The following is a 22,297-nucleotide window of genomic DNA, read 5'->3' as shown; positions in this document are numbered from 1 at the left end:
AAAGAGATGCAGGAGGCCGGAGCGGCCCCACCCCCTCAGGAGCCCTCAAGCTGCTCATTACCATCCAAATCCCCAAAAAGAATTTCCATGAGAACACCCCAGCTATTGTGGACCTGCAGGCTGTGAATATCAAAGGACTTGGCTGGGGCCCAGAAACCGAGAGGAAGAAGAGGACACACACACTCACACAAGTCTCAGACAAAGAACTCCTTCCCCTCACTCCCTGAGGAAGTCCCAAAGAGAAGAGCAGGGAAGCGGTGTTTGGGCTCCTGAAAAGTACATGACTACACACCAATACATTGTTAGTGTTCTGGAAAGCAATTTGAAATTACTCTTTAAAAGGGACTAAAGTACCAATACCCTTCGGCCCAAAGATTCCACCCCAAGGAGGTAAAACACAGAAAGGTAGGTTCCATGTACAGCAAAATACACCCATATGTTGTTACTGTTGTTCAGTTGTTTCAGTCTTGTCCGACTCTTCATGACCCCATTTGGGGTTTTCTTGGCAAAGATACCGGAGCAATTTGCCATTTCCTTCTTCGGCTCATTTTACAGATGAGGAAACTGAGGCAAAAGGGGTGAAGTAACTTGCCCAGGGTCACAGAGCTAAGTGTCTGAGGCTGGATTTGAACTCACTACTAATCTAGTAGGACTCTTTTTTGGTATCGAAGAACTGGAAATAGAGTAGAAGCCCACCAGTTGGGGAATAGCCAAACAAATTGTCATATATGAATGCAATGGAAGGAATAAGGAACAAAGCATTGAAAGAATCACGAAAAGGCTACTGAAATGAGGCTGAACTAAGGAAACAATATACAGTGATAACAAAAGTAGAAAGAATGACACTTGAAAGTGTATCTCCCTCCCTTTCTAGTTTACAGAGACAGTATCTCCAGCTGCGAAAAACTGTGAATGTTGTCAGGCTAGTCGACAGGCTAGTTAGTTTTCCTGAATTACTTTTTTCCCCTTCTCTTTCTTTTTTATTCTTTCTTATAAAAGATGACTCACTGGCTAGGGGAGGTGGGAGAGATATATGTTGTAAATGATGGAAATGTGAAAACAAAAGGTATCAAAAATTAAAAAGAAAAAAAGCCATGGCTAGGTTACATGGAGAGTTAGTAACAGCTTCCCAAGACCTGGATCAAGTTCCTAGACTCCAGTGGTAGAGCAGTTGGACAAAAACGAATTCTCAAGTCTCTCCTACTAGATCAGACATCTAGAAATGAGGTAAGTAGTCAGGCTGGAGAAGAGAGTGTTGGGAAGTAGTGGAAGCTATGGACAGATGTGTTGGAAGGGACCATGCTTTAGAGGTCTTCGAATGCCAGGCTGCAGAATTCAGACAAATTAATGTGCTTACACAAAAGAATGACATAGTAATAAACAGAAGGCCGTATCAATAGACGATTAACTGAACAAATTGTGATACATGAACGTAATAGAATAGTACTGTGCCACACAGAACAACAAATCAGTTCCTGTAGGAAAGTTCTATGAACTTATGCAGAGCAAAGTAGGCAAAACAGGAAAATAATATGCATGGTGACTATGACAATGACCAAGCTTGGCCCTACATCAGAGCTGAGAAAATGTACCTCCTTCCTCCCTTCAATGACATGCTGAGACTCGGGGCATGAAAACTGCATTCACCATCCGATACAGTCAATGTGTTAGTTTTACTGAACTGCTTTTTTTCCTCTCTTCAAATCTTTGTCACAAAGGGGGAGAGATTCATTTGGAAATTAATGTTATGTAAAAGCAATATCAATTTAAAAAATAAAAATTTAAAAATAAACATAGTGGATGAGTGCTAAAGACTAAATTCACCTTATCCTGAGTTTTAGCTTGGCTGTATGCACCAGATGGGGCAGGTAGTGGCACAGTGGATGGAGTACCTGGCCTGGAATCAGGAAGATTCATGTTCCTGAGTTTAAATCTGATCTCAGACACTTAGTAGCTGTGTGACCCTGGGCAAGTCACTTAACCCTGTTTGCCTCAGTTTCCTCATCTGTAAAATAAGCTGTAGAAGGAAAAGGCAAACCCTCTAGTATCTTTGCCAAGAAAACCCTAAATAGGGCCGCGAAGAGTCAGACACAACTCAAAATGACTGAACCACAAACAGTAGGCATTAAAGTGAGAATCATAAATTGGAAGACAGAAGGGACCTCAGTAGCCATCAAGTCCAATGCCTTCACTTTACAGATGAGGAAACAATGTCACAGAGGTTAAGTGACTTGTCCAATACTTGGCTCCAGAGTCAGAATTTTCACCATCTTATATGAGCCTCATGGGAAGGTAAGAAACCATGGATATGAAACAATGCTTATACTAACAAAGCAGTCACAATATTGGATGGAGGTAGGAATATATCTGAAACTATGATACAAAAATAAGAGTTATGAATAAACCCGACAATTCAGCACCATGGAGTCTAAAAACCATGACCCATCCCACAACTACAGCCTAACATTCCAGTCTTCCCCATGACAGGGACTCAACTTACTTTCCGATTTACTTTTCCAATCTTTTCTCTCATAACTCCCACTGGCTCCAGTCAGACTGGGGTCTTCACTATCCTCTACCAGGCCATGATCATGTCCACAAAATAACAGCTCCCCTTTTTATACTGATTTATGGTTCACAAAGTATTTTCCTCACACTAGCCCTATGAGACAAAGAATGAAAGTATGATTAGACCCATTTTTCAGAGGAACGACTGAGGTTCAATGAACTAAAAATGACTTGCCCAGAGTCATACCATATCAGAGCTAGGATTCAAAACCTAGGTCTCAATTCTGTAATCCACTGTTCTTTCCACTACGTCACAAAGACCTGAAATGCCTTCTCCCTCTTTCCTTATCTCCAAGTCCTACGACTTTCTCCTTCAGGAATCTCTCCCTGACCATCCCATCCCTCTATAGATTCAGGAATTCTCAGCTTTCCTACATAGAACACTTAAAACAATCACTCTTAACTTTGGACTGTCTTTTGGCAGCTCTTGTAAGTGTTAACCCATAATTATGAGAGTGGTCTTCAGATAATTGAAGGACTGTCATCAGTATCAGTATTGTCATTGTAAGAAGTGGGAGGAGGAGTTTTGTTTCCACAGAACTAAAGGTGTGCTTTCCTGCCCTCCCCCACCCCAGCTTTAGCAGAGACCAGGCCTCAAGGTCGGTCAGGTGAGAGGTCAGAGGCTTGTACGCATGTGCATATTTTTTGAGAAGGCAGTCTGGGGAATTAGAGAGGCCAAACCCACTTGAACCTGTTCAAGCTTATCTTGGGTCTGGTCTTGGTCAAGAATCCAGGCCTACTGATTTGCATCATTTGCATATGTTAAAGAGGGAAAGTAGGGGAAGTAAAAGAATATGGTTTAATCCTAAACTAAGACAAGGAAAATCTAATTAACTTCACTTTTGCTTCTGTATCCTTATTATCTTATTTATGTAAACTGTATAACCTAGGAAAACTATGTAAAAAAACAAAGATTGTAAACTAACCATGACTCTAGCAGGAGTGGAGGGAATGGTTACCCCTGCTCCTGCAGCTGTATCAGTGTGAGTGTTCCCGCGAGCACTGCACCTGCTCTCCCGGGGAGCGTAATAAAATGCCTTCCTCTGCCCACTCTGGTCCTGAGTTCTTTGGGTGTGAATGGGCAAATCACATGGATTTTCCTAAGGTCAAGTGAAGGGAAGCAACAGGCAGCGGAAGCTCACCAGGCTTACTCCTGGATCTTGTCTTGGGGTGTCCTGTGATCCCCACTGCGGTGTTAAGAACGCTACCACTCTGGATTCCCTTGGGGAACCCTGTGGTCTGCACGGCCTTCTTAAGGGGACATCACATGGGACTTCCGGCCCTGTCTCGGGAGCCTTGTGATCTAGGATGGCCATTGCTTGGGTCTTCCTTAGGGTCTGACCCCTAGGAGGCCCTGTGATCCCCGCAGATTAAGGGATGGCTACCACTTGGTCTTCCTCTGGGAGTCCTGTGGTCTGTACAGCCTTCCCTAGGGATTATCACAGGGTTCTTCTTCAGGACTTTGGCCCTGCCTAGGAAGTCCAGTGATCCCCAAAACCATGTTTCTCACATCATTAATAGTAGCTTACAACTGTATAGTTCTTTACATACATGATCTTACTCGATTCTCACAAAAACCCTGAGATACAGGCAGTACAACGGCTATCGTCCCCATTTTGCAGAGGAAGAAACTGAGACTCAAAGATAGGAAATGATGTAGCCAAAGTCACATTTATCACTAACTCATGACACAGTCAAGATTCAAACCCAGATCTTAATAATGCCAAATCTGGTGCCTTTGTCCCTATGTCCATTAGGGAAGGGGAACTAGATTTGTGTTATTTGACCCCAAACACAGAACTAGGAAGAACAGGGGAAGGTGGAAATCCCAATTCTAGCTCCAAATAAGGGAGAATTTCCTAACAATGAACATCCAATAATGCCTCATAAAGTAGCAAGCTCTCCATCACCAGACATCTTTAAGCAGAAGCTGACTGATTATCTGTCTGAGTTACTGTAGAGAGAAAAAGTGCATCAGGTAAGGGTTGGAAGAGAGATTATACCACTGAGGTTCCTTCCAGCTTGCAGATTTCATGATTCTTTGTCTCCTTGTCATGCCAAGCACCTAGTCATTGCCCATGGACTGACTATCTGAATCAGGAATGAATGCTCCCAAATTATTCATCAAACTTGAGCCTTTTCTTCTTTTGAGAAAGAAAGTTCCAGGAGAAAGGTCAGTCTAATTTTGAACTTAAAAATTCTGCTCTGGAAACATCAGTGAAGGATTAGCCCTGGAGTCAGAATGTGGACCTGCCCCATGACAGAAGTCACACAGGAAAGAAGAGAGAGGGTAGAAAAGGCAGTTACTGGTGTGAAAAAGCCCTAAATAATAATGATAATAGCTAGCATTTATGTAGCCCTTGACATCTATTATTTCATCTAGGAGGCAGATCACTGCACAGTGAACAGAGGGCTGCATCTGGAGTCAGGATCTTGCCTCAGACGCTTATTAGCTGTGTGGCCCTGGGCAAGTCACTTAACCTCTGTTTGCTTCACTTTCCTCCCCTGTAAGATGGAGGTAATAACAGGACTTCCCTCACAGCATTGTTGTGAGGACCAAACATAGCAGGCTCTATGTAAAAATGCTTATTACTTCCTTCCCTTCACTGTAGGCCCTTGGGCAAGTCCCTTATTCTTTCCATCCCTCAGTTTCTTCATGTATAAAATGAGAGAAAGGATGCATCTGATCCTCCGCCAAGATCTACTTTGAATGCTTTAATCGGACACCAGAGTTAACCAGGAAATCTACACAGACAGCACTCCCTCAGACTGTCAGCCCCAAGTGAAAAAGTCAGGCATCCATCGGTGACGCAGACCCATACCCAAGAAGACATCTCCCCCGACAGGATGCAGCTCATACAGCCAACAATATATACCTCACACAGCTCACCAAAAACACACAACACGAAATGTCTGTAGTTCTGAGTGCTCTAAAGGGCTGCCGGTACCTGTAGTCAAAAAGAGACCTGGATTCAAGTCCTACATCTCACCCTTACTTACTGGCTGTGTGACAGAGGGCAAGCCACTTAATAAATAATGATAGCTAGCATTTACAGAGAGCTTTAAAAATAGGATCTCATCTATCTTCCCAACAACCCTGGGAGGTAGATGCTATTATTTATCCCCATTTTACAGATGAGGAAACTGAGGCAGACAGAGATTCAGTGATTTGTCCAGGATCACATAGCTAGTAAATGTCAGATTTTAACTCAGGCTTTCTGGAATCTGGGTCCAGAGCTCTCTATCCTCTTTGCCACCTAGCTGTCTCTCAGAGACTCAGCTTCCACATCAATAATATAAAAATTACACACAGGGTTGAGAGACTCAAATGAAATAATGTATGTAAAGTGTTTTGCGAACCTGAAAACACTATATAAAATGTTAGTTACTATTATTACCAGGCTAGAAAAGCTGAGTATGGTCCCAGGAATGGATTATGTTTGCTAATTGCTTCCTAATTATCCTGCGTATGTATGTATGTATGTATGTATGTATGTATGTATGTATGTATGTATGTATGTATACATGTATGTAATATATGTTTACACACACATATGTTTGTATGCTGTCTCCCCTAGTAGATTGTAAGGTCTCTGAGGAGCAGGGACTGTCTTTTGCCTCTTTCTGTACCCGCACCACTCAGCACAGTGCCTGGCACATAGTGGGTGCTTAATAAAGGTTTACCAATTGATTATTTATGTGCCTGTCATGCAAGGACCAGCCTGGCTACATACATTAAAGATTTAACACCTGGGGGTGGCCAGCAGAGGAGGATGATTTTGGCCATGAAAACACGTGAAGACCTTCTATGTACTGAGACGCTGGAGGGACTGAGAGGTGCCCTGGCGAGGGCAATGCCCAACACATAAAACCTGGGGTCTTTCAGAGAAAGATTGAAATGCTTGTACTCCTTACCTCACACGAGGTGGTTTAATGCAAAGAGCAGACGCAGGAATTGGATTTAAGTCTACCTCTTGCCACTGACTAGCTCCAAGACTCTGAAGAGTTCAACCAACCTCTCTGAGCCTCAGGTTTCTCAGATGTAAAATGAGGGGGTTGAACTAGATGACCTCCAAGGTCCCTCCGAACTTTGGCATTGTGTAGTTGTACAGATATGATAACGACGACGACAAGTGCTTTACCAATATTATCTTATTTGAGCCTCATAACAAGCCTAAGAGATAGTTACTATTATTTCCTCCATTTTTACAAATGAGGAAACTGAGGCAAACAGAAATTAAGTGACTTGTCCAGGGTCACACAGCTAGCAAACGTGGAAGGCAGTATTTGAACTCAAGTCTTCCTGACTCCATGTCCCATTATCCAACCACTTTAACATTTAACTGGCTAGGAAGTTTATAATCAGAAAAAAAAAAATTATTAAAAAAAATCATCTCCTTTGTCCTATCGTATTCTACCTTGTATCAGGCATGATAATCTTCATAATCAGAAAAAAATTATAACATGCAACTATGAAGGATTATGGTCATAATAATTCCGCCTACACCCTGAGCTTCCAACTCAGAAGATGATTGTGAATTTGAGCCAATGGATACAAATTAAAAGCCTACTGTATACAAGGCCTTGTTCTGAGTGCTGAGAATTAAAAAAAAAGAAAAAGGAAAATCATTTAGTCACTGTCCCAAAGAGCTTACAATCTAATTGGATTTCTCTCTCTCTCTCTCTCTCTCTCTCTCTCTCTCTCTCTCTCTCCCTCTCTCCCTCTCTCTCTCTCTCTCACACACACACACACACACACACACACACACACACACACACACCCCTGATACAAGATAGAATACAACAGGACAAAGAAGAGTGAGGCGCAGTGCTTTAAGAACTCCAAGGAGGGAGAGAGCATGTCCCAGAACTACCATCCCCAGCTGGCAGTCTGGGAAGGTTTCATGGCAGTAATTTCTGAGTCAGGCCTTGAAGAAAACAAGGGAGGGACTTCAAATGTCAAAATATGTCAAGCGAGTCTGGATAGCAAGGAATAGCCTATTCCAAAGCCAAGAATGGCACTAATGAAGACCCAGAGAGAAGAGTGGGCAAGGCAAAAGGAAAAAGGCAGAATGAAAATGGAGAGCTCTCTAGGGAGAACACAGAATGGATGAAGGAAAGTGGTATCAGATAAGTCTGAACAGGCAGGTTGTAGCTACAATGTGGAAGGCCTTGAATGCCAGAGTTAATGTTTAAATCTGATTGGATAGGCAGTTAGGAGCCCTTGAAAGTTTTTGAGGAATGACATAATCATTGTGTTGGTATGTTGACAGGCTATGTGGGCAGCTGAAAGAAGGATGGGTGGCAGTGGATAGGAGGAGGCTATTACAAGAATCCAGGACACTTTTTGTAGGTTGATTGGGAAATGACCAAACAAACTGTGGGACATGAATATCATCACATCCTTGCAGAAGGGAGGACCTAAAGGGTGTGGAGTGTTGTAGATGGTGCCAGAGATGGCCCATGAGCTGATTGGTTTTGCTGAATTTTTTTCTCTTTCTTTTTTAATCTTTATTACAAGAAGAGGCTTTCTGGGTAAGGTGTAGAGAGATACATTCAGAAAGAATGTAATGTAAAAACAAAACACATAGATTTAAAAAAAAAGAATATTATTGTGCAGTAAAAAAAAAGTGACAGATATAAGGAATTCAGAGAAATGTGGGAAGATCTGTACCAACAGATGAAAAGTGAAGTCAATCAAGTCAGGTGAACAACACACACAATGACTACCATCCTTTAAAGGAAAAAAAAAGGAAGAACTCTAACTGTATTAACCAATCTGGACCCCAGAGAACAGATCATGGAAATATACCTCCCTCCTCTAAATAGAAAACTACAAGAATATTTGTTGTTTCCTATGCTCTTATACTTGGATTTTATATAATTATTTTCTTTTGTTACAAGGGAGGGTTTAGTTCCTGGAGAGATATGTCCAGAAACGATGTGATGGGGAAAAAAATTCATTTATGAATTTTAAGGTACAAAAGTGAGGAGATCAGGCCTGAACTAGTGAGGTAGCAATGGGAAGGGCGAGAGCAGCTTCTTAAATACATTTATAAAGCGCTGTTTGAATGAAGGATGTTATTTAGTATTACTGTAGAATCCCAGATGGCTCTCTGAAGCCGTGGTGACAGGCAATACATCTATCTTACCAATTTACCTCTTCTCCAACGTGCCACTCCCTACGGGCAGAGCCTTTGTTATTTTCCCCCAGATTCACCCTCAGCTCCTGGAACAAATCCCTCCAGCTCTGAGTCTCATGTCCCCCATTTATAACATGGCGGAAACAGTGCTTACACTACCTTCCTCAGAAAGTCATTGAGGAGAAAACATTCTGCAGCTGTAAACTGAACCACAGACATGCAAGCTCTCACTGCTGTTTCTCCCTGTACAAAAGTAATCTAAAAATTAATCCTGAAAAACCGTACAAAGCCGGAAGTCACTGAGTTGGACTCAGTCCAGCTGATGGGAGGAAGCTGGCAGTTGGGTCTAACTAGAAGCACCCATGAATTGGTCACCAATTCTAATTTCAAGGGCCTGAACCTGGAGTCAGGAAGACCAGAATTCAAATTTAGCCTCCAACATTTACTAACTATGTGACCTTGGTGGAGTCACTTAGTCCTATTTACCTCAGTTTCTTCATCTGTAAAATGACCTGGAGAAGGAAAAGGCAAACCACTCCAGTATCTTTGCCAAGAAAACCCCAAATGGGGTCATGAAACCATGGAACAGCAACAAAATTGTAATTTCTAACCTGAAGGGAGCTAATCTGATTGGAGCAATTTCAAGCCAGATAAGGGAAGTGAGAAAAGAAGGTTCTTAAGTTCAGTGAGGGAGACATTTAGAGAAATGGAGATGTTTTTAATGCTTGCGTAGCTGCTGACGTAGAATCGGCACAGTTTGCAAAGCATCTTTGAGCCTGCTTTAATAGTGGTGGAGATCACTAATATGTTAGACCCCATGTGTCAGGAGATCTGAGCAGAGACAAGGAAACTGGAGCAGTGCCAGGCAGTCAGGCAGGCCCCTAGCAGCATTCCCCACCAGGGATAAACCATAAAACTTCCATACAGGATGTGTTCGCAGCAAACTTCGCAGCTGTCCCTCACACAGTGGAAGAGCAAGTTGGGTTGTACAGTTAGCTCCTCCTGAGGCACCACTTACAAGCTGTAAATATTCAGGCAATCTCACAATAGTGAGTGATAAAAACCAACACAATAGAGGATGTTTTATACTCAGTCGGGGATGAAAGAATCTGGGTTCTGGTCCAGTTCTAGTATGACTTTGGGCTAGTTATTTCCCCTTAGGGCCTTAGTAAAATAATAGGACTATGCTGGACAAGCCTTAAAGTTCCCCCCAGTAATAAGATTCCATGTGTTAAGATTCCCTTCCAAGGTTTGTTTTTCTTTAATTGGGGGCAGGGTGAAGGCGGGGCGGGGTGGGGTGGGGTGGTAATGTGTGAAAGAGTGAAGAGGCAGATTTTTTGCTGATTAAAAAAATAAAATAAAATTTTTAAAAGAGAAGAAGATCCCTTTCTGGTCTAATATTCAATGTTCCAAAATTCTTCTGCCCTGACCACCCATCTATGTGCTAAGACTCCTTTCAGATCTGGCATTCCCTGCTCTAATATCCCTTCTTGATCTGATGTTCTGTGACCCTTTTTTATTCTGTGGTGAGTAAGCTGGCTTTTTTTTTTTGAAGCAATCAGGGTTAAGTGACTTGCCCAGGGTCACACAGCTAGTAAGTGTCTGAGGTCGAATTTGAACTCGGGTCCCCCTGACTCCAGGGCAGGGGTAAGCAGGCTTTCTAACACCTAAGCTGAGCCTAACCAAGGGAAGTACTGCTACTCTTCTGTTAGAAAAGGCTATTTACTAGCAGCTGCAGTGTACTGGGCTGGGAAGGATATAAAGGTCAAAAAAAAAGCCCCCCCCCATCTGCCCCCCAAGAGCAGATTTATGTTTATCGTTCGCATAGCACTTCAAGGTTGACATTATCTCATTTGATCAGCACAACAACCAGGACAGTTAAGTATTACAGTTATCTTTTTTTCCAGAGGACCAGTGGTACAGGAACTCTAAGTAAAGAAACTCCCTCTATCCATACAGATCAGTGCCTGATTTGACTTACAGTCTTACAAGAGATGCCCGAGTCCCTGACTTGACTAGGGTCACATAACTAGGCTAACTTGAACCCAGGTCCTCCTGATCCTTAAGGCAGGCTCTCTCTCTCCTATCCCAGAAACTGTCTCTCCACTATGAATATCATTATTCCCAGTTTACAGATAACAGAACTTGATCAAGGAGGACTTGCTTCTGATCACACAGCTACTAAGGGTCAGAAGCAAGATTCAAATGCAAGGCTTTCAGATTTCAAGTCCAATACCCTTCCCACTACAGCACACGGACTATATTACCACCCAGAATAGCTGAACCATTCCTACTCAGCGAACCCATTCCTCCAGGTTTTGACATTCACTCCCTTTCCCTATTTGCTCCTAAAGTCTTGGCATACTCAGCAGAGGGAGGGATTTTTTTCTCCCGGTCTCAGTCCCAGCTGCAACCTCCAATCTCAAGGGGTCCCACATGTCTGGATGGCTCTCTGCTGGGTTTCCTATCCTGAATACAAATGGCCTAATCCTGCCCCCCAGAACAACTGCCAAGAGGTAATGGAATTTTTATAACTAGGAACCAAATCAATTTCATCCAAGCAATCAATATGGCACAAGCAGCCTAATAACGGGCCAACAGATCCTTAGTTCTTTCTAGACTTAATATTCCTAGACAGGAAATCAGATGGACTTCAGAATCACTGCACAGAAGCAATTTCAACTCCCATGAAAGACTGAAGAGGGAGAAAAGTTTTTCCCTAGAGAACAAGCTGTAAGTGCATGGGGGGAACATCCTTCAGTAAATTATACTTATGAATTTCTGATGAGAACAGCAAAGGGAAATGAAGATTGAGCCACAAGTGACTCAGTCGCTGGGGACTGGGATGTCCCTGATGGGTGAGACAGGAATGATCTCTTTCTCAGAAAGCTAGGGTTGCTCTGTGGATAGAGTGCTGAGTTTGGAAGAGGTTTTGAGGGGAAGAAAGATAATGAGTTCAGTTTTGGACAGGAAGACATCAGATTATTTCCACTAAGTATTATTCTATATCTTTCTTTTCTCTTCTTGGCTAATCTCCTGAGAAAACCATCTATAATCGATGTGTCCACTTCCTCTCCTCTCTCACTTTTAAACTTTCTGCAGTCTGGCAAAACCTCATCATTCAACTGATGTCCTGTCCAAAGTCACCACTGAACTAATGCCAAATTAATGGCATTTTCTCAATGCTCATTCTTCTTGACCTCTTTGCAACCTTTCATACTATCATCCTCTCTGGCTTTTTCATGACACTGCTTTCCTCATTCTGCTCCTAACCATCTTACTATTCCTCGGTCTTTTTTGCTAGATCTCTACCTAGCATTAGTCCAATAACCCTGGATGCATTCCCCAAAGCTCTACTTTGGGTCCTCTTCTCTTTTCTCTCTATACTATCTCTCTTGGTAATCTCACCCATTCCCATGGATTCAACTATTATCTCTGTACAAGATTCCCAGATTTGTTATCTAGCCCTAATCTCTCTCTGTTTCTGTCTCTGTCTCTCTCTGTCTCTCTGTCTCTCCCTCTCCCTCCCTCCCTTCCTCCCTGCCTCCCCCCCCCTCCAGTTCTAGATCATCAGCTGTCTCCTAGACATCTTGAGTTGAATGTCCTCAAATTCAGCGCATGAAAATAGAATTCATTGTCTTTCCACCCAAACCTTCTTCTCTTCCCATCTTCCCCATTACTGTTGATGGCACCACTATACCCTTAGTCATCTAGGCTCTCAACCTTGAGGTTGACAGTGATGTCATCCTTGATCCTTAACTTGCACTCATCCCACAGGTCCAAACCATTATCAAAGCTTGCCATTTTCACCTTCACATCTCTCATCTCCAATTACTCATCTTGAACTGGATGTCCCATAGACATCTTAAACTGAACACAATTCAATTCTTCACAGAACTGAATTCGCCATCATTCTCCCCCCAAACCTTCCCCTCTTCCTAACTTCCCTATTAGTGTTAAGGGTCCCATTATAATCCCAGTCACCCCATACTCACAACCTAGGTGTCATCCTCTATTCTTCCCTTAATCCCCATATCCAATCAGTTGTCAAAGCCTGTCATTTCAATCTTCATACTATCTCTCATTAGAGAGAGACAGAGAAAGACACAAATATAGATCTACGCCCCCTTCTCTCTTCTGACATTGGCATCACCCTAGTGCAGGCCTTCTCATCACTTCATGCTTAAGCTCTTGCAATAGCCTATTGGTAGGTCCTCTGCCTCACCACTCCAGGCCACCCTCCAATTAGCTGTCAAACTGATGTTAAAGCACAGATCTGATGAGATCACACCCCTACTCGATAAACTCCAGTGGCTCCCTATTACCTCCAGGTCAAATATGAAATTCTCTAGCTTTTAAAGCCCTTCATAACCTGGCCCCTTCCTACACTTCTCCTGTCTTCTTACACTTCCCTGCCTCTTATGAACTCTAAGATCCAGCTATTTGCTGCAGTTCCTCATACTCAACATTCCAAGTCCCTACTCTATACATTTGCATTGGCTGTCTCCCATGGTTGGAATGCTCTCCTAACTCATCTCCAATTCCTAGATTCCCTTGCTTCTTTCAAGGTTCAGATTAAATCTCAACTTCTAAAAGAAACCTTTCCCAGTTCTTCCGGTCTGCAACAGTCCTCGGCCCTCCCCTAGTCCCTTCCCTCAAAGACCACATTCATTTACATTGCATATATGTTGCCTCCCACCAGGAGAAAGTGAGTTCCCAGGGCAAGGACGGTGTTTTTGTCTTTTTTTTGTATCTCTAGCAAAGTACCAGACACACAGCTAAACTCTAAATAATGGTGACTGGGGTCTGAGAGTCACAAAATCATAAGTAATAAGGGTGTAGGACAGACCCTAGGGAGTAGACATCATAATTTTACAGATGAGAAAATTTGGACTTGAGTGTGCGAGGTAATAAAATAACCTTCCCGCCCCAGCCCCCTAATTTGATTTTCAGTCCAGGGCTCTTTTTAAATCACAAATTTGAACACTAGCCATCAGAAACCAAGAGGCAAACTAGAAAGTGGCAACTTGACCACACAAGCCAATGAGGGAAAATGGTGGAAGGGAAAGCATTAGGATAGGATCTTTTATCAGCTTCAACACTAACCATCTAAGGAGGGAAGTCACTTCCTCTCTAGACTTCCATTTCCTCTTCTAAAACAAGGTGGTTGGACTAAGCAGCTGATTGCTAGGTTTCTACCAGCTGTGACATCCTAACCTCTAACATTCTACGTTCTAAGGGCTGTCCCAGCCAGTGGTGTGCTAGCAAATGTTCAATAACTGAATCTCTGGGGGAAAATGTACATATGACACATTTTTAAGTTTAATCATCAAATGAGATAATAATTGTGAAGGGCTTAGCACAGTACCTAGAACATAACAAGCATAATAAAATGTTAGTTATTGTCATTACGATTATTAACGTTTTTCTATTGCTTTCAATTAAAAAATGAAACTTTGGTTTGTAGCATTTGCCAGTTTCTGAGGAGTAAACGCTCACATTGAAAATTTAACAATCAGCAGGCCAGCAGCTGCCTCCAGCACTCTGCCTGGTCCCAGCTCATACATTTTATGGTCCTAAACCAGCATGAGGCAAAAAGCCTTCTTTCTTTTTTTTCAAGAACCTCAAAGCTCTATGTTTATTGTACAGAAGTTGGCGTTTTTCTCTTCCTACCAGTTGAAGGGGATGGGGGAGGAGCAAAGTGAAATTTAACAAAACCAACAGCACAGACTGCTGGGAAAGGGGAAAGTAAAGTTGTTGATTCTCCCCATATTTTTATTTCCACCTCCCTCACTGACAATCCAGTGACTGAAAGAAGATTGTTCATCTAAATGACACAGACTTGACAAGAGGGCTTAGGGGTTCAGAAAGAGGAAGGACCAGAATATGCTTTCTAGCCTCAGGAAGAATGGGACAGCTCTATGAGAGGGAAGCCTAGTAAGGGGAGGGTTGGGGGGAATTCGGAAAGTTTCATCAAACGAAAAAGAAAAGTGAAAGAGACAGAAGCCATTTAAAGGACTGCATCCGGTAGAGCTTCCACTTGGCCCCAGTGTGGAGTCAAGCAGGTCCTTGTATGGCATTAACATCAGAAGCACTAAAGAGAGGCAAAAACCACAGGACAACCGGAGGTAGCTTCAGGCTCAGAGGTTCAAACACAAAGCGTGGGTGCTTATCTAGGCTTTCAAAACTGGGTTGCAAAGACTCAAAGCATAGTTCCTCTCTAGGGTATTTCAATAGCAAATTTCCCTAGTTAGATTTGGAGTCAGGGGACCTGGGTTCAAATTCTATTTCAGTCAGTCAATCAATAAGCATTTATTAAGTGCCTCCTGTGTGTTCGACAATGGAGATACAAAGACAAACATGAAACAGTCCCTGCCCTCAAGGAGCTTACGTTCTATTCAAGAATCAGGCACCTACTAAAGTGAAAACAAAATAAATACATGAGGAGCAGCTGGAAGGCTCAGGAAACGTGGAAGGTGGTGTTTGAGCTGAGCCTCAGAGAAAACTAACGATTCTAAGAGATGGAGGCAAGGACTGCATTCCAAGCATTGAGGATAGCCAATGCAAAAACATAAAGATGGGGGATGGGATGTGATGGATGAGGAATCACAAGGCCATGCTGACTGGATTGACAGGGCTCTGTCCTGGACCCTCTTCTCTTCTCCCTTCATACAACTTCACTTGGTAATCTCATCAGCTCCCATGGATTTAATGACCATTTGACATCTCGAACTAGGTGTCCGAGAGACATGTTAAACTCAATATGTCCAAAACAGAACTTACTATCTTTCCCCCTAAACCTTCCCTATTACGGTAGAAGACAACACCAACCTCCCAGTCCCTCAGGCCTAGGAGTCATTCTGAATTCCTCACTATCTCTCAGTATCCAAGCTGTAGCCAAGACCTGCTGATTTCACCTTAGCAACATCTGCCCCCATCTCTCCTCTGACACTGTCCCTACTCATCACCTCACACCTGGACAATGGCAATAGCCTGGGTCTCTCTGATCCAATCCATTCAGCCACATCTTTTGCGATCTTCCTAAAATGCAGCTTCCATTCTGTCACTCTCCTGCTCAATAAACTCCCTCAACTCCCTACTGCCTCCAGGATCAAAGACAAAATCCTCCATCTGGCATTCAAATCCCTTTATAATCTAGCCCCCTTCTACCTTTGCAGTCTCTTACTCCCCCACATATACTCTTTGGTCCAGCGACACTGGCCCCCTGACTGTTCTCTGATCAAGAGCCTCCATCTCTGTCTCTGGCCATCCCTTGTGCCTGGAATTCTCTCCCTCCTCCACTCTACCAAATGACCTCCCTGGCTTCCTTTAAGTCCCAAATAAAAACCCTTCTCTTACTGGAAGCCTCTCCCAACTCCTTTAATTCTAGTGCCTTCCCTCGGCTATCTGGCTATCCGCTGCTCCATATAGATTTGTTTGCTTGTTTGTTGTCTCACCCATTAGACTGTAAACTCCTTGAGGGTAGGGGCTTCCTTTTTCTTACTTGCATCCCTAGGGCTTAGTGAGCAGTAGATCAGCACCGACTACTAAATACTAAATACATACCCATTGACTGGTGGACTTAATTCTGAACTAGTGTACATGACCACGATATAAAACATTTCCTTTGCTATCATGGGACTCTTGCATTTAGGGCTGGAAGGAACCTCAGAGATCATCAGGCTCATCCTCCTCATTTTACAAGGGAGGAAACTGAGGCCCAGAGAGGAGAAGTGACTTGTCCAGAATCATAGAGGCAATAAGTAGCAGGGCCAGGATTCAAACCCAGGTCTCCTCATGCTAAATGTCCTGCTCTCACCACTATAGCACCCTCACATCTGTTCTAGGAATAAAACAAGGGGGGCAGCTAGATGTGGAAGTAGATAGAGCACCAGCCCTGAGTTCAAATGTGGCCTCTCATACTTGGCACTTACTAGCTGTGTGACCCTGGGCAAGTCACTTAACCCCCACTGCCTCGAGAAAAAGAAAGACAGCTCTTCAAAGAGTTAAACAAAAATAAAAGCCAGACATTCTATCTAGACACTCGATAACCATATAGCCTTATAGACTCTTATCTCCCTCGGTGTTAATGTTGTGCCATAAAGCTACCCTGTGATATTTACTATTGAAAAATATGCAAGCTGAGGGTGTTAGAAGAACCCTGCCTTTCAGTAGGAAACGAGGAAAATCAAATAGTTCTGATTACCCTCCTCCCCCAGTTTCTTGATAGCTGTATTACTGCTATACTACCCCAGGGACCACACCCAGCTATTATCTCATTCCACCCTCCCACCAGGCCAAGAAGAGAGACAGTGGGGGAGGGGGGAATCAGGATCCTTTTTCTACAGAGGAGTAGACTGAGGCCCAGAGGGTCACAAGGACAGTATATATGGCAAGCTGGGACTAGAGCTCAAGTCCTGAGAGTTTTCACTTTTTTCACAATTCAAAAAACATCTATTAAGGGACTATTCTTAAGTAGTGGTGAGATAGCCTCCTAGGGGAGTTGCTGTTCCTGAATCTCACCCCACCCTCTCCCATTTCCCCCGAGTTAGCCTAGAACAAACTCTGTTCTTGGAAACTTCCTCTTCCTTCAAGGTCTGGGGCAGTTGCCACTTCCACAAAGAAGCCTTCCCAGATTGCCATGCAACCCCTTCTAGCTGAGATTTCTCCTAGACCCCCTCTGCCCGCATCTTTCCGGCTCCACCTCAAAGGTGGATGTCCCCAAGGTTGGCTTTGGCCACTGGGTTAGGTCTGGCTCTCTCTTCTCTTCTCCCCTCTATACTACTTTAACTCCCATGGATTTCATTACCAGCTCTTAATTACGGACAATGCCCTCAAGCAAAAACACACACACACACACACACACACACACACACACACACACACACACACACACACACACACACACACACACACCCCAGGATAGGAAGCACAGTAGTCAGAAAAGGGCCTAAGACAATGTTGGAAAGAAGGAAGCAAGCATTTATTCAGGGTATATTATGTGCCAGGCACTCTAAGTGATTTATAAATAATATCACATTTGATCTTCACGACAAAGCTAGGAGGTAGGTTTCTTTATTTATTACTCCCATTTTACAGTTGAAGAAATTGAAATAGAGGTTGACTGGCCCAGAGTCACTCAGCTAGTAGTATAAGGCCACATTTGAACTCCAGTTCCCCTAATTCAAGGCTCAGCCCTCTATCCATTGCACCTCCGCTTTGGGGTACACGCATCCTGGGAGCAGGACATGGAGGCAGGCAAAGAGACGGGTTAAAAGCTGTCATGCTTCAACTATCATATCTACACGCAAATGATTTCCAGATCTACATAACCAGCACTAATCTCTTCTGAACTCTAGTCTATATCATCCTCCATTGGACGTTTTGAACTGGATATCTCATTAGTATCTCAAATTCAACATATTCAAATGAGAACTCATTATCTTCCTCCTCCTCTCTGCCCTCAAACCCCAGCCATCCTTCCACAGAAGCCCAACTTTGCAACCCTGGGCTCATGCTTAACTTCTCAATCTTCCTTTCCTCTCCCTCCCATTCACCCCGCCCTTCACTCCCCACCCCAACCATGTCCATCCATTCAGTTGCCAGTCTTATAGATGGTTGTTGTAACTGCTCAGTCTTGTCTGACTCTTCATGACACCATTTGGGGTTTTCTTGACAAAATTACTGGAGTGGTTTGCCATTTCCTTCTCCAGTTCATTTAACAGATAAGGAAACAGAGGCAAACAGGGTTAAGAGGCTTGCCCAAGGTCACACAGCTACTAAGTTTCTGAGGCCAGATTTGAACTCAGGAAGATGAGTCTTCCTGACTCTAGGCTCTAAACTCTATCCACTGGGCCACCTAAATAACCCCTTAGAGATGTTATTTCCACAAAATCTCTTGAATTCATCTCCTTCTCTCTACTAACATAGCTGCCACCCTAGTTCATTGCCTTAATCACCTCATTCCTGAATTATCACAATGGCCTCCTTACTGGTGGCTCCCCTCTTGGATCCATCTTCTGCACAGATGCCAAAACGGAATTCTTAAAGCACACACACGTCTGACCCTAGGCACTCCCCTGCTCAAAGTTCCAGGTGCTCTCTATTGCCTCCAGAATAAAATGCTCTGTTTAGCATTTACAGTCCTTCACAATCTGACTCCAACCTACCTTTCCAGACTGCTTGCCAGTTACGGCCTATTCATGACATCCCATCTCCTGCCATTGCACCTGCTCTCCCCCATTCCTGGAGTGATCTGCCCACTCACCCATCTTCCAATCACTAAGCTCAACTCAAGAGCCACCTGGCAAATATCTGCCAAAGGCTCCTAGTGCCTTCTCCCTCTCCTAACCACATAGTTTGTTTTTATTTATTCATATATACATGCATATATACATACATATACACATATACACGTGTGTATGCATACACAGATATATACATATACACACATACACACGTGTATGTGTGTATATATATCTGTACTTATATATGAACAGGTTGTTTCTCTTGGCAGAAATATAAGCTCCTTGAGGGCAGGGCCTTTGCCTTGGGGGGGAGGGGCTTTTGTTTTTGTATTCACAATGTCTGGCACATAGAAGGTGCTCACTTAGGGACTGATTTCTCTTTTCCTTATAGTTTGAATTATTCTATGTATGTTGTATCTCCCCTAGGAGATGAGACTTTCTAACTGCCATTTGTATAACATTTTAATTGAGGCCCTTCATCCTCATTATTTCACTTGATCCCTTGGTAAAGTAGGTTTGAGAGGTTATAACTGTCCCATCTTACAGATGAGAAAAATGAGGCTCAGAGAGGTGAGATGACTTCTTCGTAATCACACAGACAGGAAGGTAGATTTGAATCCAGGTCCTCCTGACTCCAACTCCAGCACCACATCCCCCGACTCCAAGCTGCCTCTCCTTGAGGGTAAGGACCCTCTCACTTCTAGGATCTGCAAGGTACAGGGAAAAGGGCACTGGTCAGAAGACCTGGATTCCAGTCCCTGGACAAGTCACTTTTACCTTTCTGTACCTCAATTTCTTCATCTGTAAGATGGAGATAATACAACTTAGTTTCTATGTCACAGGGCTTTTTTGAGGAAAGCCCCTAGCAAACTTTAAGGGAATGACTGAAAAGTGAACTTTTTTTTTCCCTCTTGGAACCCCAAGGCCTGATACAGACTTCACATATAATATGCGCTTAATAAATATTTACTGAAGTAAAAAACCAGATTAGGTTTTGAAAGATAAAGAGGAGCCCTCAAAAACATGCTGGGTTTGGCGCCTGAGGGTCTGGATTCTAATCCCAGTTAAACCACTGACTAGCAGTGATTCCTTACAATCTCTCTGGGCCTCAGTTTCCACCTCCGTGAAAGAAGGGGGTTGGACTAGGTCCGAGGTGCCTTCCAGCTCTTAGCGCTATGATCCTAGGAATAAGGAGCTGACTCCTGAGCCTACCTGTGCCCAGGTTACTTCGGCAATAAGCATGCTTCCTGGACTTCTTTTCAGTCGAAACTAATATCCCATCTTCTACAGGAAACCTTCACCAGCCCCTCTTAATACTAGTGCCCCCTCTCTTTTAATTATTTCCTATCTATCGCTTGTTTGTTCATATTTATTTGCTTGCTGTCTCCCCATTAGACTGTGAGTGCCTGAGGACAGGGACTGTCTTTTGCTTCTTTTTATATCATCAGCGCTTAGCACAGGACCTGGCACAAAGTAGGCGCTTTATAATTGTTTATTGACTGACTGATAATGCCTAGGGGAGTCCAAATGGGCTGGATTAAACCATGTAGAATCGCAGAGCTTATCACTCAAGAAAAGCAAACAAAGTTGGAGGAAGTCGCCAAACCTGTACCTGCGCCCAACTCCCCGCCCCCACCCCGTCCCCGAAGCCAACAAAAAGATGCTCCCCCACCACCCAGGGCAGACCCAACCACCCACGGGGCTTTGATGCCCCTCCCCCACAGGCTCCACATTCTGTCCCAGCTCGAGGCAGCTGCAGGGCAAGGACCCCAAGGGGCAAGACGGTCTTTGTGGGGCTAGCCCGCGCAGCTGAGCCGGGAACCGGGGTTGAGGGTGGCTGCCCTGTGGAGCCCTCCCGGGACCCGCACACGCTCCAAACTTTCTACCCTGAGTCCGAACTCCGCTCCACTCCACCACCCCATCCCTACCTCCTAGTCTGAAGCCAACTCACCTGGCGCCCCTCCCCCAGCCCCAGTCCCAACCTCAGCGTCAGCCTCGGGGGAACTTGTCCCGCGATGAAGACCCCCCCCCACCGCCTTTCCCCGCCAGTCACTGAGCTGCCCGGACCAGAGTGGGGGACTCCCTCCAAGGAGAGGGGCAGGACAGTCCCCATACACAGCCGGTCCCCAGGACTCACCCAGCCCTGGACGCCCGCTCCCCGCAGCCACCGGAATCCACCCTGGGCTTCAAGTGGGGACTGGCACAAAGCTCAGCCCCCGAGCCGAGCACGCCCATTGCAGCGGCGGCACTCACCTTCTCTCTCTTGCTCCTCCAGCTGCTGCTGCTGCCGCTCCCGCCGCAAGCCCGGCTTCTCTCCTTTCCTCCCTCTCTTCCTTGATCACTCCCCCTCTCCCTTGATCACTCCCTCGCTCTCAGGCTCTCTGCCCTCCCTCCCTCTCTTCTTCCCCCTCGCTCCCCCTACACCACTCTCCTCTCCTCCTTTCTCTCCCTCCCACCTTCCCTCTCTCTTTCTCCCTCTCTTGCCCGCCCCTTCGCCGCTTCTAGTTCTCTCTCCCCAGCTGCCCGGACGGCCCCTTCGTCTCCCCCGCCCTCCTTTCTCTGCCGCCTTCTCCCCGCAGGGTCCCGGGCGGGCGGGAGAGAGGGATGCCTCTACAATGCAGCCCCTACCTTCTGCCGCCCCTTTCGCTGCCCTTCCTCCTCCTCCTCCTCCTCCTCCCTCTAGCCGTCTCTATTGTCAGCTGCTCCAGAGCCCAGTCCTTCTCCTCCTCCTCCTCTCCCCTCCCCTCACTCTCACACCCCTCCTTCCACCTCCACCGGCCGCCGCCTCCAGTCCCTAGAACTCTTAGGCTCTCTCATTGGAAGCTGCGGGCGTCCGGTATGAGCCTGCCCTCCCCCCAATTTCTCTCCTGAAGTAGGTGGACTAAGTCAAGGAGGAGGAGGGACTGAGGGGAGGAGGGAAACCGGACAGACACACGTGAGCAAAGCCCACGGGGAGTAGGGGGAAGGGAGAGTGCTTGCTTGGGGTGACGTAATGTGAAGGTGACGCAAGAGACGGGGGAATCTCCCGGCTGGCACATGACGTCACTGCCTAGGCATTCCTCTCCCTCCCCTCCTCCCTTCTGCAAAGCTGACCTCTTGCTCTGATGGTCCCCGGGGGACTGTGGGGTCCTCTCTTTGGATGCCACCCACCCTCAGGTCCGTGCTTCTTCAAACAGTGTATGTAATGGAAAGAAGACTGGCCTTGGAGTCAGGAGAGAGAGAACAGCTCCACTCTGTCTGGCTCCGTGACCTTGGACAAGTCATTTCTCTCTGAGCGGTGGTTTCCTCATCCATAAAATGGAGATGATAATAATGAGTCCACTACCCACCTCGAAAGAT

At 44.9% G+C, this 22,297-nt stretch overlaps 1 protein-coding gene across 1 annotated transcript in view; it reads right to left on the bottom strand.

The window, feature by feature from the left end:
- PAK1 (p21 (RAC1) activated kinase 1) overlaps positions 1-21,688 on the bottom strand; it is a 212,829-nt gene extending 191,141 nt beyond the window's left edge. The window contains exon 1 of the mRNA XM_036745607.1: positions 21,212-21,688. The gene's annotated coding sequence lies outside the window, so the exon portion shown is untranslated. The remainder of the gene's footprint in view (positions 1-21,211) is intronic.
- Between the last annotated feature and the right edge of the window lie 609 nt (positions 21,689-22,297).

Source organism: Trichosurus vulpecula, chromosome 2, assembly GCF_011100635.1.
Source record: "Trichosurus vulpecula isolate mTriVul1 chromosome 2, mTriVul1.pri, whole genome shotgun sequence".
In the NCBI taxonomy this organism is placed as follows: Eukaryota; Metazoa; Chordata; class Mammalia; order Diprotodontia; family Phalangeridae; genus Trichosurus; species Trichosurus vulpecula.
Note: the sequence above shows the minus strand (reverse complement) of the source record. Positions and strands in the feature narration are given on the sequence as shown.